Below are 19,792 nucleotides of genomic sequence, written 5' to 3'. Positions count from 1 at the left end.
TACATGTGGAATCTAAAAAACTGAACTCACAGAAACAGAGAGTATGTTGATCGTTGCCAGGGGTGGACATGAGGGGGTTATGGGTGAAAGTGGCCAAAGGGTACCGACTTCCAATTATAAAAGAAGTAAGTTCTTGGGATTTAATGTAAAGTATGGTGACCAGAGTTGCTAAAAGGTTAAATCTTAAAAGTTCTTACCACACACACACACACACACACACACACACAAATAGTAGCTATGTGAGGTGGTAAAGGTGTTAATTAACTTTATTGTGGTAATCATTTTACAACATATATATATGTATATATATCAAATCATTATATTGTACACCTTAAACTTACATAATATTATATGTTAATTATAACTCAGTAAAACTGGAAGAAAAAAACCATGAAAAAAAAAAAAGAGCCCAGATAGGCAGGTGATAGTCTCAGTTTTCAATTTGGTGGAAATACTCTTGTGTTTCTGATAGACACATACGTCTCCTAGGATCTGAAATCTCTAAGTCAAGTGAGCCCAGAGTTACAGAGATTAGATGAAATCTAGGTGTAGGTGGTATATCATTAGGAATTTCATGTAAGGAACCACTTCAACTTACATCCCTTGTACACAAACCTGTGTCTTCTGTCCCTAGAATAGTGTTATGTCCTATTCACTGATTCATCGTATATGCAATAGCAGGCAGGACAAACACTAACTCTGAGAGATAGTATCTTCCATATGGTGTTTTAAGATGTCAGTAAGCTTGATAGTTCTCTGAGGCCAGATTCCTTTGGAAGATGGGTACATAAGGACTATGAACCTGATGGACATCAGCCTTCCATTTTTTTCCATATAATGAGGCCTTGGATCAAAAGCAATGGGAGAGTAGGGATATATAGAAACCATTTGTCAAATGTATGGTGGAACTCTGAAAGGCAAAAAGGCAACCCTAACTCCGGCATAATTCCCTATAGAAGTGAGGATAATTTGAAGGACGCTTCTTCACGGCTGGTTAAGGAGTGAAAAGAGAACTCAAAGTGGGATGATAGCTAAAGGACAAATGAAGTAGCTAGACTGGCCCTACTGCTAGCATGGTAAGCCTACCATCCACATCTGTGCCCAAGAAAGTTGACAACCTATGGATGATATGCCAGTGCCAATTCCCGAGGGGCCCTGGGCCTGGCAGTTGGGCCACAGGAGGAAAGTCTCTTGCCAGAAGCACATTCAGAAACCAAGCAGGAAGAAACATGGGAGTTCCAGGAGGCTGCCCCATTGGTTATGGAGCCCAGACTATAACTGAGAATTTGGGGAACATGATCATACCCTCGGAAAAGAGACTAGACCCTAACAAGGGCTCAGGAGCTCCGAGCGGAGCTCAGAGCCAGAATTAACTATGTACTCTGAAGAAATGTACCCCAGCCTACTCAGTAAGTGACTTCAAAGGACAAGACTTTTCCAGACCACACCAGTTGGTGAGGCCAGGGCTTCAAGGCAGAGCAGAGCTGCGAAAAGCAAGGATTAACACCACTTTTATTTATAGCTCACTCCTGCTTATTAAATTCTCCCCAATTGTGTCTTTTTCTTCAATTTTCTCCCACTCTGTCCTTCAGCATTTTCCGGAAGAGCACCCCACCCCCCTGTGCTCAGGCATGGGTAAGGCCTTCACAATTCATTTTCCAGCCTCCATCATTTCTACACCCTCAAAAGAGTTTAACAATGTAACTTGTCCTTAAACCTACTGGACTATTTATTGAACTGTGTTCTTTTTATGGCAGTAAGACAAAGTAACAAGAATTCACTTTCTAGAGCCACGTGTAATCACTCTGATACAAAGTACTACTGTAAAGGTTGACCATTTTGACATAAATATAATGGTGTGGACTCACTTGGAGAGCATTTTATACATGAAGTGGTGTTACAATTGCTAAGGCAGCTGTATTCTTACTGGAGAATAGAAAAGATTCTTTGAAGCATTCAAAAACATATAGTCACTGTGCATGTTAGCGCTGCCCTTGAAATAACAAAAGGCCTTTTGATAAGAGTTCTAAGCTACAAGTGTTTCTATGGATGCTTGAGGATAATGGGCACAGATTCACACTCCTGCATTTACTGTTGACTCATCTCTTTTGTGATTCTTCCCAGTGAACAAAGAAGAATGAAAGTAGACGTGAAGTGAACATGTACTGAGTCACATGGGGTACATTTTCGCCTAGTTTTCAAAGAAATGGTTTAGTGCACTAAGTTCTAATACAAGGGATAGTGGGAGTTGAATGGGTTCAGAAAGTACCCATGGATGTATTCAACCCAAATTTGAGTCATGGAATCCAACGAAGCTCACGTTACACTTTTGTTTTCATTCAAAGAGAATCAAATTATAGCTTTGTAAATTTCTGAGGGCTTTTCAAATTAAATGACCTATAAAAAACAACAACAACAACAGACAATTGAGTAAATGCCAAAGTAAAATCTTATAAAAAAAAATGTTAACAGCAAACAAACAAAGCAACAATTTCTGAGTCTCTCCTAATCGCTTGTTAATCAAATCCTTTACCATTACCTTTAAGACTGTAGGATCTGAGCTTTGACTCACAACACCCCAGTCAGTCCCTTTTCTTCAGCCACACAGGTCACCTTCAGTTTCTCAACTTTGCTAAGTTTTATTATACTTTGAACCTTTGCACATTATGTTTTCTTTGCCCTAGAAAATTCTTTCTCCCCACCCTCTCCTTACATAACTGGCTCCTTTTAATCCTTCAAGCCTCAGTCTAAACATGACTTCCTAAGAGAGATCTTCCAAAAATTTTGATTCAAAGCAATCCCAACACCAGCAAGCTTTTTATGGAAATTGACAAGCTGATTGTGAAATGTATATGGAGATGCAAAGGCCCAAGAATACCCAAGAAAGAATCTTAAAGATGTACAAAGCACCTACTGATAAAAGAAAAGAGTGGTAGATTGAAATCTAGTAAAATAAGAATTTCCCTTCATTTAATGATACCTGTGAAAAAATTATGAAAAAGGTGTAAAAAAGACTTGAAAAAACAAGCCACAAATATGAGTGTATGTTTGTGTAGTCTTTTGTCCAGAGTTTATAAAGAATTCCTACAAATCCATATGAAAAAGAGAACCCAGTAAGAAATGGGCAAAAGACTTGAACAAGCACTCCAAGGGACAAAATAAACAAATGAAATTAACACATGAAAAGATGCTCAACCACATTAGTCATCAGGGAAATGGAAATTAAAATCACAATATGAAAAAAATTTGTAAATCCTTCAACATAGCTAAAATTTAAAACTCTGATAATATCAAATGTTAGTAGGTATGTGAAAACAACTCGAATTTTCATTAATTGTTGGTAGGAGTATAACTGGCACAAATCACTTTGAAAATAAATTTGATACATCTACTAATGCTAAATATATTCATATACTATGATCCAGCAAATTCTCTTCTAGGTATATAAGCAAGAGAAAAGTATACATATGCTTCCCATACAGCATGTAAAAATGTGCATAACAGTACTTTTCATAGTAGCCCAAAACTGGAAACAACCCAAATATCCATCAACAACAGAATGTTAAATAAAATGTGACATATGCCTACAATGAAATACCAAAGAGTAATGAAAAGGACCAAATTGCACTCAACAACATAGAGAAATGTCACAAGCATAATACTGAGTGAAGTAAACCAGACACAGAAGAGTACATACTGCAGGATTTCATTTACATAAATTGAGATCTCGCAGGCAAACTAATCTATGGGGTTGGAAGTCAGGATGGTGGTTATATTAGGAGAGGGAACAAGCAGGCTTCCTGGGGGCTTATGCAATAGCGGGGAAGTGTTTGCCCACATTTAGGACTTTTTGTAAGGCAGTGTTGTAGAAACAATTGAAGAATTATTTCTCCCTTTATACATTGCATTTCCATTTCTTTCTTCTCTATTTCCATGTGGTTATTAACCAGATTATTTACAGTTCAGAGCTTCCAAAGCAATGCCAAGGACAAACTCTGGAGACCTGCTGAGCTCTGGATGTAAGTTAATATGTTTCCCAGTAAAAACTGAACTTTCCTTTAAAGAATATGAGCATGTATTTCAAACAAAAAAAAAAAAAAAACTGAACACACAAAAACGCTCATACATTCAAAACCATATGTAAAAATCACTAAATTACAGCTTATAAAAACAAAAAAAAAACCCATAAAGTGGCCTAATAGTGGACATCTGTTGTATCTTGTCTATCTAACCCAGCTCTCTCTTTTCTTCCAATAACAGTACACATTTTTCCTTAAAGGAGTATGGTTTATGTGGTTTTAGTGAGGCTGACCCTACCCATTCTTGGTCTCTAGTAGGAGACGCCCCTTTCCATTATGATTCATTCAGGAATAGATCTATGGGCCAAGCAGGATCAACTGCACTCTTCTCTGAGATTTCCTACATAGAAGCAGTATGAGAAAGAGTCTCCTCCCTCTAGGGTGGCAAGTTATAAGAAAAATGAAATCTGGGGTGGCCTATAGCCCTCTTTCTTAACCATTAAAAAAGAAGCCATCTTATTTAGATCATAGATGAAAATAAAGCCAAAAAAAAAAAAGAAGTCCAGAGAAGAAGACAGAGCTCTGAAAACAAACTTGGGACCCTGGATTCCTAACATTTATTTTTCTGCTTTCAAGTGTTTATATTAGGTTTCTGTTATTTGCAGTTAAAAGTCTCTGACTATTATAGACCAGAAAACAAATATGCCAAAAATCACTTTGGGAAAATTAAAGATACCTGCCTGTGTACACAGTTATATAGGTCTTAGACAGACTTTAAAATTTTTCCTGATAGTTTTAGCAGACTATTTTCACAAATTATTTACATCGACTTGTTTTGATGTTGTTTGCCAAAACTTTCACGCTCACTTCTTTCAGATAAACTCCAAGTTATTTATTTTTAAAAAAACAAAACAACAACATAGGCTCTCTGCATACCTATTAGAGTTCTTTTAAACATTTTACTGATCGATAGTATCTTCAGGGAGCCTGGGTGGCTCAGCCGGTTAAGCAGCAGACTTCTGCTCAGATCACGATCTCACTGCTCTTGAGTAAGAGCCCTCTCTCTCTCTCTCTTTCTGCCCCTACCCACTCATGCTCTGTCTCCCTCTCTCTCAAAAATAAATAGCCTTAAAAATAAAAAGTAAAAGTAAAAAAAAAAAGTAAAAATAGCCTTAAAAAATAGTATCTTCAGCAATACAAATTTAGGGAAAGAAGAGAGACAAAATTCAAACCAACCATTTCCATTTTTATTAACTTAAAAAAATGTTTAAATGTAGTTCTCTCTGCATCACTAATATTTGGAAATATCAGATATTTTAAAACATCTTCTATATTATGGGTTGTCTTAAGAAAAGGACATGTATTTCTGGTCATTTTAAAGGATCCTGCTAAAATTATCAGCATATGACTTTGGCTGCTTTGATATACAAGATTGATTTCTCCCATCCAATAACCTACCATTTGGTTTGTGAGGAGGTGTCTTCTCAATGTATTATGAATAACTGTCAAGGTAAAAGATAGTAATTGTTCCAAAGAACAGAGCCATGAGCAACACCACATCAGCGGTAAGTGTGCCTGGCTTGAAGTGTAAGTCTGACCTCTACTAGAAAGAAGGGAAAGCAAGAGAATGGTGTGACAGTAAATGTAGAACCCAGGAAACATGGAATTCATTTGTGAGTATCTAAAAGAGAAGAGGAAATAGTAAGAATAGCCTTAAATATTGAGAACGGACCCCTGTGATCTAAGACAAAACTCGAGAAATGTAGTTTCTCGAGAACTCAAGAAATGAAAGTTTCTAAGCCAAAACTTAAGAAACCTGAACTAAAAAAATTCTCAGTGTTAATGCTCATAATCACTGGGGATTTTTACCACTGGTGCCTTGGACCAAAACAACCAGGAACAAATGAACAATCATTTGAACTCATTCAAACTACTGAGAAGCAACTCAGAATACACAACCTGTGGATGGTTGCTCAAGCACACCAATAATTTGTCAAGAAACAAGCATATTTCCTATTAATCTAGTCAAGACAAATAACCTACTTGACCTTATAGCCATAACCTTGGAAACTACAGCATTTCACCCTGCCAAAGTCTTGATGTGTATGTACATGTATAGATGTGTAATATTTCATTATTAGCCATTTACAATTTTATTTTTATTTTCTTATTTTATTTTCTTATCACCCTGCCAAAGTCTTGATGTATATGTACATGTATAGATGTGTAATATTTCATTATTAGCCATTTACAATTTATTTTTATTTTCTTATCAAGAGTAAATAATGGTTTTCAGAAATTAAGGAGAAAATGCAACACTTCCAGGAGTCACAGCGATCCATCTTCAAAAAATATAAATTGACTAACACATGAGTCATACACTGAGTGAGTCAGTCTAATCAGGGTCTAGGCTAAGCTGGTGGGTGATTCATCATTAAACTGAATTCATATTCACGTTTTTCTCATCACTTGAAGGCAAACACAAGAGATTAAATTATTTCGTAAATGCATCTTCTTGACAAATACATCAGACCCACAAGAGAAAATGGTAACTTCGTTGGATGCCAAGTTTCCCTGAAGTGAATCAAATGCCTCCGCACAGCACAGCCTGGGCCACGTGTTTCAGAGATGCCAGCCACACAGGGAAACACAAGACAGAAGTTTCAGATGCTAAGTCTTGGCCTCCTAACACCTCAGGAGCTTATCAGGCTGTTCCAAGTAAAGAGAAGGAAGCACTGAGTTCTTGTTATCTTCTTGTGCAATGTGGGCAAATCACTATATTTCCCGGAACCCAGTCTTAAGTGCCATCAGATTAAAATGATGCAAATCAGCCTACATGCCCCATCAGGTTAGGGTGAAGATTGAACATATGGTATGCTCTCTATCCCCCCCAAAGGGAAAAGAAAAAAGAAAAGCATCTCTACTCTGGCCCTGTCTCAATGCCTATAATTCCCACTTACCACTGCTTTTGAAGTAAGGCATTCATTCTCAACTGTGCTTCGTGACAGGAGCACCTGGGGAGTTTTTGAAAATATCATTACCGGGGTGGGCACCTGCCTGGCTCAGTCGGAAGAGTGTGTGACTCTCAGTCTCAGGTCGTGGGTTTGAGCCTCACATTGGGTATAGAGATTACTAAAAATAAATAAATAAACTTTAAAAAAAAAAGATAGCTGAAATATATATATATATATATATATATATATATATATATATATATGTATATATATATATCATTACCTGAGCCCCATTCCAAAACAACTAAATTACAATTTCTGGAGGTGGGGCTTTGGCACTCACCAGTAAATTTTCAAAAGTTACCCAGGCAATTCTGACCTGTAGCCAGGGTCGGGAGCCATGAGAATAGTGTGGATTCCACACAAGCAGCTTTTGTATCACCTGGGAACTTGTTAGTAATGAAATTCTTGGGCCTGACCTCAGACAGACCGAGTCAGGGACTTTGGGGGACAGGATTCAGCACTCTGAATGTCATTTTAACAAGCCCTCCAGGGGATGTTGATGTAAGCTAAGCTTATAGAACATTGCAATAGAATAAGGGCATAAAGATCCCAGTTAAAACTCAATGATATCTAGAAATGGTACCATGTTAAATGACTGTACTGACACTAACACTTTAGGTGGAATTAGCTTAGCATTTTAACATAATACTCATTTAATCTGTTCCTGAAAGAATGTGACAGAGGCTATGTAGGCTGAGATGGAAAAAAAAAAAAAAAATAGAAAGGAGGATCTAATCAGTGCTGTCCAGTACAAATATAATGTGAGCCACAAATATGAGCCACAAATGCCAACCACTATGCAATGTGAAGTTGCATAGCTTCCACATTAAAGAAGAAAAGGAAATAGGTAAAAGTACATTAAATAATATATTTATGTAGCCTAACGTCTCCAAAATGTTGTCATGTCAGCATTAATCGATTTAAAAATTGTTGATGTTTTACATTCTGTTTTCAAAACCTGGGATGCTTTTTACACGTTCAGCACATCTCACTTTGGACTAGCTACATTCCAAGGGTTCAATAACCACATGTGGCCAGTGACTATCAGATTGGATGGCACACCTCTAGATCAGTGCTTCTCAAACTTTAGTGTGTAGGTGAATTACCTAGAAATCTTGAAAATGAACATTCTGATTTAGATCTAGGATGGGGCCGGAGATCCTATTTTCTTCTAAGTTCCCAGGCCCAGCCAACTACATAATTGTTGGGCCAACTGCAAAATGAAAATGCCGAGCACCTTGCTACTATCAAAAAGACAAGAAATAACAAGCGTTGGCAAGGATGTAGAGAAAAAGGAACCCTTGTGCACGGTTAGTAGGAATGTAAATTCATGCAGCCACTATGGAAACAGTATGGAGTTTCCTCCAAAAATTAAAATTAGAAATACCAAACGATCCAGCAACTCCACTTCCAGGTACTTATCCAAAGAAAATGAAAACACAAACTCAGAAAGACATGCATCTCTACGTTCATCACAGCATTATTTACAATAGCTAAGAACGGAAGCAGCCTAAGTATCCAATGATAGATGAATGGATAAAGATGTGGTATATATACCCAATGGGATATTACTTGGCCATAAAAAGAATGAAATCTTGCCATTTGTGATAATACGGATGGACCTAGAAGGATATTATGCCAAGTGAAATAAGTGAAACAGAGCAAGACAAGTACCATATGATTTCACTTATATGTAGACTCTAAAAAGCAAAACAAATGAACAAAACAAAACAGAAACAGACTCAAAGATACAGAGAACAAACTGGTGCCCAGAGGGGAGGGACGTGGGTGTATGAATGACATAGGTGAATAGGATTAAGAGGTTCAGTATTTCAGTCATAAAATAAATAAGACACAGGGCCACAAGGCACGGCATAGGGAATATAGTCAATAATATTATAACGACTTTGTATGTTGACAGATGGTAACTAGACTTATTGTGGTGACCATTTTGTAATGTATATAAATATCAAATCATGATGTTGTACCCTTGAAACTAATATAATATTGTATGTCAATTACTCTTCAATTTAAAAGAAAAAGGAAAAAGGAAAATGCAGGGCTTCTTGTTTAAAAGGCAGAGAAAACAATGCCTTCAGGGGTCCTAAAATGTAAAATTTTCTCCTTTCTTCCGTGGTCCCTTCATACCTGCCATAGTTCTTTTGTCTTTAATTTGAAGCGAGAGAGAGCTGGAGAGAGAGGCAGAGGGAGAGAGAGAGAGAGAGAGAGAGAGAGAGAGAGAGAGAGAATCCCATGCTCAGCATGGAGCCCAACGCAGGGCTCGATCCCACAATCCCGGGATCAGGACCGGAGCCAAAATCAAGAGTCAGATGCCCAACTAACTGAGCCACACAGGTGCCCCCTGCTGTCATAGTATTTTTTTTTAATTGTTTTTAATTTTAATTTTAATTTTTATTTATTTATTTATTTATTTATTTATTTATTTATTTATTTTTTTGCTTCTTGAGTCACACTCCCTGGGGCATGGATAAGGCAGGGTGGTGGGAGAGGATACTCCGGGACTGAGCGCAGACCTCCACAGGCAGGGAGGAGACGGTGCGCTGCAATCTGTCGTGTCCAAATGTCCCACTTCACCCAGTACTTTTTGTTGTTCTTTTTGTTGGCAAACCTGGAGCCCTGCGTACAGGTGTGAAACTATAAAAATAACTCCAATCTTCCTTTCAGACAAAATGTAGTTGTTTAATTAGGTTGATGGTAGAAATAGGAAAACTAATCCTAAAACTTCCAACATTTTATACCACAAAGGTAGGGGACTTGTTTGCTTCCATGGAGGAGATAAATTGTCTCTTTCAAACCTCAGTCCCTTTACTTCCAAGAGGAGGCAGGACTCTGAGAATCCTGGCAGTTTGGCTCAGAGACAAATGAGACGCCTTGGATAGCGGGAGATGTCAGGGGAAACCAACGTCAGAGAACTCTGGCTTTTTCTTCCCAGCATCCTTCTCCTGACATGATGATCCAAAAAACACACAGGCCCTGACCATTTGTCAGAAATGGTGCAGGAAAACAACCTATGAGAATGACTGGAAACTTCTATTCTAGCTTTTTTTTTTTATTAACTGATTGATAATCTTCCTTAAACCACAAAGGTTCTGAGGTGACCTAAAGGTAACATATGCCAGAAAAAATTTAAATTAAATTAAATTAAACACCAAGAAAGATATAAAGCAGATTATATTGTTAGAATCAGAGGGAAACATTAGAACTCCAATTTATAGGCCAAGAGGTCCAAAAGAGTAACAGTACTTGATTCTGAAGTGTTTCTAAGTTACTTGCCACCGGAAGTAAAAATGGAAATGTTGTCAGTTACATTGTTGACTGTAACTACAGTTACATGCATTGTCCATGAGGAGAAAAGCACTGATGTCCTAGAGAGAGCAAAACGTATTTGGTACTTAAGTCTAAAAGAAATTACTCACTTGGATGCTAAGAATTATGACGGACAATGTCCTCAATATTAGTCAGAGTCGAGGCGAAGTATGCCAAAACACTCTGCTTTGGCTATTCCTTGCGGCTTCTTTCAGTAAATGGCAAGAGCACAACCGAAAATATAAAATAGAAATAATACATCTTAGGGGCGCCTGGGTGGCTCAGTCAGTTATGCATCCCACTCTTGATTTCGGCTCAAGTCATGATCTCATGGTTCATGAGATCGAGCCCCGAGTCAAGCTCCGTGCTGACAGCACGGAACCTGCCTGCTTGGGATTCTCTCCCACCCCCCTCCTCTCTCTCTGCCTCTCTCTCAAAATAAAGAAATAAACATTTTTTTTAAAAAAGGAATAATACCTCTATACTCCCTGCCAGTTCATTTTTCTGATCCAGTTTAATATTTGGTGAGTAGTATATAGAGCGACAGGGTATAGCAGATGTTTTCTCACAGCTGGGCTTGATAATTGGTCGGGATAGAGAACAGATAGACACAGAAGCCAAGACCCATAAGTCTTTCCGATAAGTGTCGTACAATCTCTTTGAAGAGAAAGGTCTACTGTTGATAGGTTGTCTGACACTTTATCAAGCTGCAACAGAAACAGACTTCATAGTCACGGCCCATGATTAAAGAAACAGGATCCTACAGTGAAGATCGAACCCTTAAAACCTGCTGTTACCGTCTTCATGCGGTTGGAAACCATCTTCACGCCCCATCTTTCGGAAAGAAAGTCACTCCTCTATACATAGCGTGGAAGCTGGGCGATGCAAAGGCCAGTGGATATTGCCAAACGTGCATGAGTGACAGCAGTACTGGGGGCCTCCTGAGAATGCCCAGGCCTTCTGAATTTAAGCAAATTATTCAGCCTATAAAAAATGTTGGCCTGGGGGGCCCTGGTGGCTCAGTCAATTAAGCATCCAATGTTAGATTTCGACTCAGGTCATGATCTCATGGTTCTTGAGTTCAAGCCCCATATCAGGCTCCACACTGACAGTGTGGGGCCTGCTTGGGATTCTCTCTCTCTCTCCTTCTCTCTGCCCCTTCCCAGCTTGTTCTCTCTCTCCCTCTCTCTCTTTCTCTCTCTCTCTTTCTCTCAAAGTTAATAAATAAACCTTAAAAACTTTTCTTAAAAGACATTAAAAAAAACTGTCAGCCTGGCCAGCATAAAGCTACTAATGTTAAAGAAATTATTAAACAGAACCGTGAGACATTACCAAAAACTCACTTTAACGTATGTAGCTATGGCTTAAGCTCTCATTTGAGCACTAATCAATACCTCTTATAGACATAGTGTCATGAAGAATGAGAGGGAAATATTGGTAAAGAGTCTCCCACTAAAATTAATTACAAATTCCTTTATTGCATTATTGGTCTGTAGGCCTCCAAAATCAAGTTATACAGATTAGTGTGTGAAGTAACACAGGGACAGGTGACCAGTGGAGAGATGGTGGGCATGGGCTCAGATATCAGGAGAGAGGGGAAGTGAAGCTTCTTTCAGCCTGAAAAGAAAAATTGACACGGGGAACGTACACATGATGAATTTAAAATATGATCCGAGGAGAATATGATCGTAAAGGAAGTAATAGATTTTAGCCCTCAAATCAACTTTCTCATATCTGTCTTCGGTATGAAAATTTCTGCATGACCACTTCAACTTATAATAAAAGTTATATATAAACTCTGGAGTTTAAACAAAATATCATCACTTTTATGTACTAAGAATGTATCCTTTCGCCATAAAATTGGAACTCTAATTTCCTGGGAATTTATGGAAGACGTTTTTAAAATCTCACGGAAGGGTTAAAATATGTGTGTGTAGCCACTCTTCTTTTAATTAGATTTTTTATCATTTTTTTTATTTGGGCTGTTACAGTAGTTATTATTTTAATTAAATTTTTTACTGCCAGTGCTCATTTTAATGCATTGAATGTTATTCCTAATGAAAGGAAGGCAGTTTAATATCATCTGAAACTCGGCGGAGCCTTTGTAAAGTTAATTTTTCTCCAAGGATGGATCTTAAAAATGCCTCGACCTCACAGACTTGGAGCCAAAGTTAGGTCAGTTTCACTTGGATGCTCACTGACCCATTAAGAGGATTGCCACCAGCTTTATTGGGCAAAGTAATATTGCCCTGAGTCTAATAAAATTCTTACTGTCCATCCAAGTCTTCAGCGGTTGAGTTCATCCTCGCTCTTCTCTTCCCAACTTCATAGCAGAAAGAATAACCTTTAGATGTAGATTTCCATGAAGCCCACCGTGTTTGATCCAGGGCCTGGCATTGCTATGAAATCAGCCCCCTGTTTCTCCACTCACCAGGGAAATATATAAGTGTGTGACACTTTCCCTCTGTAGCACATATCATGGTTTAGAATCATAGACTGGTTTGATTATTTAATCGGTGTTTCTTCCAGCCCGACCTGTGTGCCAAAAGGGTGAGCAGAGTGTTTTATTTGCACGCCATTGCACCCTGCACTGGCCAAGCACTTACCAAGCACACAATGAATGTTTGCTGACTGAGTAAATGAAATTTTAAGCTGGGAGCATTATAGCGAGCATCATGTCTGCCTCACCCTTAATACAAACGGGAGAAACTAGGAGAGAGTTGGTCCTGATTCTCATTTATGGTTTGCTTAATTTTTAAAAGTATATTTTATATAATATTTTAGTTAAAATCATTTAGTTAGAAAAGGATGCTCTGGGGGTGCCTGGGTGGCTCGGTCGTTAAGTGTTCAACTTCAGCTCAGGTCATGATATTGTGGTCCATGGGTTCGAGCCCTGTGTTGGGCTCTGGGCTGACAGATCAGAGCCTGGACCCTGCTTCAGATTCTGTGTCTCCCTCTCTCTGCTCCTCCCCTGCTCTCTGTCTGTCTGTCTGTCTGTCTCTCTCTCTAAAATTAATAAACATTAAAAAATTTTTTTAAAAAGGATGCTCTGATTTAGTAAGCACTTAGTGTGTTAACCACTATTTGGCAAACAATAAAGTTGAGCAATCCACTGCAAAGTGCTAAGAAGTATATTAGCTAAAGAATAAAAACAAGGCGCCTGGGTGGCTCAGTCAGTTAAGTATCTGACTCTTGACTTCAGCTCAGGTCATGATCTCACCATCGTGAGATCGAGCCCCACATCAGGGTCAGCACTCAGCTTGGAGCCTGCGTGGGATTCTCTCTCTCCCTCTCTCTCTGTCTCACCCCCATTCGTGTGCACACATGCACATTCCCTCTCTCTCTCTCTCTCTCTCTCTCTCTCTCTTAAAATAAATACAAGTTAAAAAAAAAAAAACAATAAAAAACAAGGAAGTAGGACCCAGAAGTCTGACGCAGAGGAGCCCAGAGACTTTATAGGGCAATAGGCCTCACAACCAAATTATATCCAATATTGGGAGAATGGCATTTTCACTCTGGGATTGTGCCCATCCTGGAGAATGCCACAGACGTAGAGTTTCTGGTCTTTCCCTCATCCCCTCAGTCTTCTCTCTCATATTTTGCCTCCTTATACCCAAAACTGGAGAGAGCTATGGGATAACAAGGGCTACCCTTTTAGATGAAGAGCTTATATTTTCCTGTTTCCTGTCTTCATCTCTTGACAGAGAACCTTGACATTTTCCCTCCTTGGATTTTTTTTCCAGTATACGTAAATGAGAATCCTCCCCCCTCCCTGCCCCCGCCTCAATCTCAATCACTTAAGTGATATGTATTTTTTTAATGACTATGCAGTGAAAGGCTTTAGAATACTTTCCTCACTATAGGAGAACAAAAAATCCAGCTAGGTAGTCAGACAGCAATGTTCATTTAACCTTCCTTGTCTAGAGGAGAAAGGCACTTGGCAGGGGGAATTTCGCAGTAAGATTACTCCTTCCTGAAGGGCAGCCATGTCCTCACGGGCATCAGAAAATTCTCCTTCCCCCTTGTTCTTACACACACACACACACACACACACACACACACACACACACTAGTGAACAAAGGCACAGTTGGTGCATATCCAGTCAGACTTGTGGTCTATGGGCAAACTTGAAGGACTATGAGGAGGTTGGTGTGGATTCTGCTGAAGGAGAAGGTGAAGAAGAAGAGAATACTAAGTTGACTGAGAAGACTGAGGAAGATTAAGATGTCACAAAGGTGCTGCCTTTCCAGGGAAGCCTATTCTCTTCTAAACTTTGGGAAGCTGTGGTCTGATCAGTTCCTTTGCACCCAGCGCTGTGCACCCTCGTATACAATTCCCGACCTATGCTTCGAAACCCAACATAATGATCCAAATGGCCCATGTCTCTGATGGGTTTGAATACAATATTCTGTGTCTTAAATGAGGGGGGGGGCGGGGGAAAGAAACAGAAGAAGGTCACTCCCTTCTGCCTGGTCCACATTCCCCTGTCAGTGCTCTTTGGCCAGACTCCAGGGTGCATCTGGCACTCAGTTCTGATGATCACAGTACATTCTGCCTACTTAGCCCTGCACATTCCAGATTCCCAAACTACCTCTCCCTTCCCATTCACCCCTGCCCATTCTCTCTGTACCCAGATCTGAGCTACCCAGCAAGCCGATGTACAGATGTGATCAGCTGATAAGAGCCAAAGGAGCCGTCACTGAAAGTTTATACTGGAAACCAGATGTAATTGCCTTAAGCACAGAGAAGCTGCCATCTCAAGGTGATGCCTCAAGGAGTCTCAGGTAGGAAGGTGCCCTGAGTCAGTGGAGGTGGGAAGATATTAGGGGCTAACAATGGTGGCTCTTGGATTGGGGAGGAGCCACGATCCTCGGAAGACACAAATATATTGAAGCGGTTTATTTGGCAGCACATATAAAACTGGAATGACTAAAAAAGCAAACAAACAAACAAAACAAAAAAGAAATAGAAATAAACAGTTGGTAAATGCAACCAAAGCAAGCAAACAAGAGCTGTGAATGGCTGGTGGCGTTCCCTACGCTTTACGTCAGGGGGGAGAGGGTGCAGTCACCCCCCAAATGAATACTCCTTGTTCATACTCCAACAGCCGAGTACTCACTACCCAACCCTTCAGCCACAGCTCTCTTAAACTCAGTCACTGAAACCTTCAATTCCTCCTCAACTTATGCCTTTTCTGAGGACCTTGATCTCAGTGTAGGTGGTTTGAACTCTGTTTATTAACTTAAGCTACAGAGAAACTTCTTCATTTTCCATCCTCTGAGGGCATGGCGACTTATTTTCCTTTTCCCTTTTCCCTTTCCTCCATGAACTTTCCCAGTAATCCCTGGGGAGAAGTAGGGCTTACTTTAAATAGCCTGAGAGGTACTTGAATTTTCATGTCTCAGTGATCTTTAGCCATGAAGTTAATCATTACGATTAAAGAAGGTCACCATAACTTAGAATTGGCAATAGAACTGAACTTTTTCTCCCAAGAACCTAAACCCTTCAAACCCGGCCAAGTTTTGCAGCAATCAAAAAAGCTTTCCCTGAGTCAGCAGTGGAGGCAGGTGACAGGAGTGGGCAGGCACAGGTGAGGTCACGGTGAGGTAGTTACGGGCCAAGCAGTATGGGGAAAAACCCACACGACCATTATCCCAAGACAGGCCTCATTTGGTCTTAAGGTCAAATGGTGGCCTAGCAGCTTTTTATTCCCCCTTTGCTACAACCCTCTATCTTACCTCTTCCTCTTCCTCAGCCTTTTCAGAAGAAAACGCCCGTGACGAACTGACGCGTATCTTCTTATTTTCGATATTTTAGCTTGCCAAATGCAGATGCTGAGGTCAGTGTTACCTGTATCACATCTCTTCCCAGCTTGGTCTCTCCCCCACCCCCAAAATCTAACCCAGCCTCTCCCTCCCATGCCCCATTCTCCTCTTCTCCCCACCAGCGAGACCCACTTACGCAGCGACTTACCATCTAACCACTCATTCCTGAGAGGATCAGTCTCAGAGCCACATCGAAAAGTCAATTTTTAATAAAGTTTCAGGAAGTGTCCAAAGCGAGACTGTTTGATGCAAACAGGAAGCAATGTTATGCATAAATAACCTGTGGAGACAGAGAAATCAGACAGTTCCAGCATTAGGCATCCATGTGGGCAGAAGAGAAATCCATCCCTGGAAGCAAATGGCCACTATTAATTGTCCACCTGTAGTTGTGATGTGCTCAAGAAAGAGAAAGGGTAGAGGGCACCTATGCAGGTCAGTGGGTTAAGCATGTGACTCTTAATCTTGGCTCAGGTTGTGATCTCACGGTACATGAGTTCGAGCCCTGAATTGGGCTCTGTGATGATAGCGTGGAGCCTGCTTAGGATTCTCTCTCCCTCTCTCTTTCTGTCCCTCCTCCTCTTCTCTCTCTCTCTCTCTCTCGTGCACGCTCTCTCAAAATCAATAAATAAACTTGAAAGAAAGAAAGAAAGAAAGAAAGAAAGAAAGAGAAAGAAGAAAGAAAGAAAGAAAGAAAGAACGAACAAGGACAGGAAAAGAGCTACCACCATAGCCACATGTACACTAACCTTTAATTCAATTCCATTCCACAAGCATCAAGAACTGACCATGTACCCAACACTATGACGTGCATCAGATAAGCAAGATATATCTGTTTCCTGTCCTCACAGAGCTTACTGTTTAATGGGTAAGAGACACAATGTGATATGGCATGAAAGGCACTATGGCAGAGAAAAGAGTGATCTCAGGGACCATAGGAGGATTCCTACCCAGACACAGGGAAGATTTCTGGAAGAGGTGACATCTCAGCTGCGGACTGAAGCCTGAACAGGACAGCAGTTATGCAAACCTAACTGAGGATTGGGAGGGAAGGGAAGAATTTAATCTTGACCAGAACCCTGTGAAGTATGTGTGACTGGCTCTGTCTTCCTAGTAAGATAACCACGCCTCACAGGCATTAAAGACTCACGTTCTCAAATCCAGTCCATGGCGGGTGTGGACTTGGTCCTCGGGATAATCAAGCCCAAGGCTGGCCTGGTTCCTTGCATGACACCAGGCCTCTAGCCGCATCTCACCTCTCTACCAGTTCCCAGACCTCAGAGAAGCACCTGACAGGATCAGGACCGAGAGTTCTGGCCAGAAAAGGAGGGCAGGACAATGCTCACCTGTGGGGATTTTATCTCTGAGCAGCAAGGGCTCAGCAGGGACATGTGTCCTTCAAATCGCCTCGGAGTTCCTGTACAAAGATAACTTCTAGTGTCCAAGCAGCACATCGTATGGAAACTCATTCCTGAAAAAGTGCATGCAAACGATTTTGAAAAGCAAAAGAGACGCTTTATTTAGAACAGACCTGTCACGAGGACCTTTAAAGCAAAGTCTTGTAAACAACTGTAACATCTCCTTTCTCTTGCGATGAGGCACGCTTGGAATATTGGAGTTGGTTCTTCCTGGCATAGCACATTCAAGAGATCAGAGGCTGTCAGAGGCAGTTGGAAAAAAACGACCTTGATAAAACAGTTGGCTTTCATTCCGGCCCCGTTCATACTCTGAAAAGAAAATTAAGTGACTGACGTAAATGTCCATCACTGAGTATATTTATTTAAATCCTGAATGGCAAAAGGCAAACATTGTAGATATTAATGAAGAAATAAAACAAACATTTGACTTTTTTTTCTTTGCTCAATGATAATAACCTTGTTTGAAAGCCTGCCTTGCCAGATCTGAGGCCAGCTCCTTGCAGGTCACACAATGGCTTTTCCAGGCGATGAAAATTTGCTTTTCACCGAAAGATGATGCAGATGAATACGTTTGAGACACGCAGATGGGGGAGCGACCTCTCTCCTGGAAGTCTGCTGTGTGGGTAGCAAAAAGTAACACATCTAATGCTTTACTTTTCCCTCAGAGCCCAGAATGTCAGTTTTTAGCCCTGCTAGTCAGGAGGAAATGGAGACTTCAGAAGGTACTGGCTGTGGTTGCCAAGGGATTAGTGTAATGTGTGCAAGACTCACTTCTGGCTGGCATGGATATTTCTGAAACCACCAAAAAGCTTCATTTTGGTGAGGCCACTTTTCTGTCTCAGATATTGAAGGAAGCATTGCTGGCTATGATGCCATCAGCCTTCAGCAGCTTGCCAATGGGAGGCTGGCTCCAGACAAACCCCAGTTGCCTGCTTGTTCTCCTTTCCAGAAAACACTGAACGCATTTGCCCTAACCTAATGCTCCTCACACACATTTCTACGCCTACAGAAATGAGGATTATCTCGAGCCTCCCCAGCGATTAGGTTCGAAGCCCCTGAGTCTGAGAAGAGACATTCTTTGGACATTTCTTTCCAAATGTCTTTAGAACTACCACATTCTTTAGTTCTGCCATTGCCATCTATTCTGAATTTCCCTTATGTCTCTGTTCTTGAAGAAATCTCATCCGAATTCATCCTGCTCTCAGTTCTCTCTCTTTCTCTCCCCCTGCCTCACCACCACCACACCTCCACCACCAGGGTCAACGTTGAGGTAAGTCAGAGATAAGTCAATGAGCTAAGACCAGGCCTGCTACTTGTTAAATTGGAGGGCTCGCGTGGATAGTATATCCTGGGGCTGACATCTGCCCTAAAGAACTTTGTTTTCTGCCTCTGCCCTGTGCCCCACTCCAGCCCCCAACACATTCACATTAGGGCCTTTGACCAAAGAGTAATAAGAATACCAGGTATCATTTTGGCTCTGACATTTTCACTTTAACTCCCTTCTCATTTTTAACAAGGCAGCGGTGGCCTCTGGAGATAAATCCAGACACGAGCGTAGGAGGGAACTAACACATCATAAGCACCCATTTTGCCCCTGTTGTACCCAGCCGAGACTGGTGGTCAAGAGCACCGACTCTGGAGCCAAGGACCCAAGTTCATACCCCAACACTGTACTTTCTAGCATTGAGATCTTGGCCACTTTACCTGGCCTCTGTACCTCTTTGTCCTCATCTATAAAAGAGGGAAAGGAATAGTGCAATGTCTTAGGGGTGTCAGCAGGATTGAATAACTCAGTCTGTGTCAAGCACTTAGCACCTTGTAACCCCAGTAAACACTGGCTATTGTTACACCTGAGGGTGGGGAGTTGGGTGGGGGTGCGGGGGGGGGGGGAGACACAAGCAGCTGATCTCAGCCAGTAAAGATTGTTGTTTTCCAAATTAAAAAAAAAATAATAAAGAAAGAAAAGAAAAGAAAAGAAAAGAAAAGAAAAGCAGAAAAAATTTTTAAAAAAGGGGGGGCACCTGGGTGGCTCAGTCAGTTAAGCGGCCGACTTTGGCTCAGGTCATGATCTCATGGTCCGTGAGTTCCAGCCCCACGTTGGGCTCTGTGCTGACAGCTCAGAGCCTGGAGCCTGTTTCAGATTCTGTGTCTCCCTCTCTCTGACCCTCCCCCGTTCATGCTCTGTCTC

General features: G+C 40.8%; 1 long non-coding RNA gene across 1 annotated transcript; it reads right to left on the bottom strand.

Annotated features, from left to right (window-relative positions):
* Positions 1-415: 415 nt before the first annotated feature.
* Positions 416-17,898, bottom strand: LOC121013429 (uncharacterized). Its single transcript, XR_005782699.1, has 3 exons — positions 17,533-17,898; positions 16,338-16,469; positions 416-2,397 (listed from the first exon to the last, which is right to left on the bottom strand). It is a non-coding gene; the product is annotated as an uncharacterized LOC121013429 (long non-coding RNA).
* Between the last annotated feature and the right edge of the window lie 1,894 nt (positions 17,899-19,792).

This window comes from Herpailurus yagouaroundi, unplaced genomic scaffold (assembly GCF_014898765.1).
Source record: "Herpailurus yagouaroundi ecotype Mexico unplaced genomic scaffold, PumYag 198, whole genome shotgun sequence".
In the NCBI taxonomy this organism is placed as follows: domain Eukaryota; kingdom Metazoa; phylum Chordata; class Mammalia; order Carnivora; family Felidae; genus Herpailurus; species Herpailurus yagouaroundi.
This window is presented reverse-complemented; position numbering and strand designations above follow the sequence as displayed.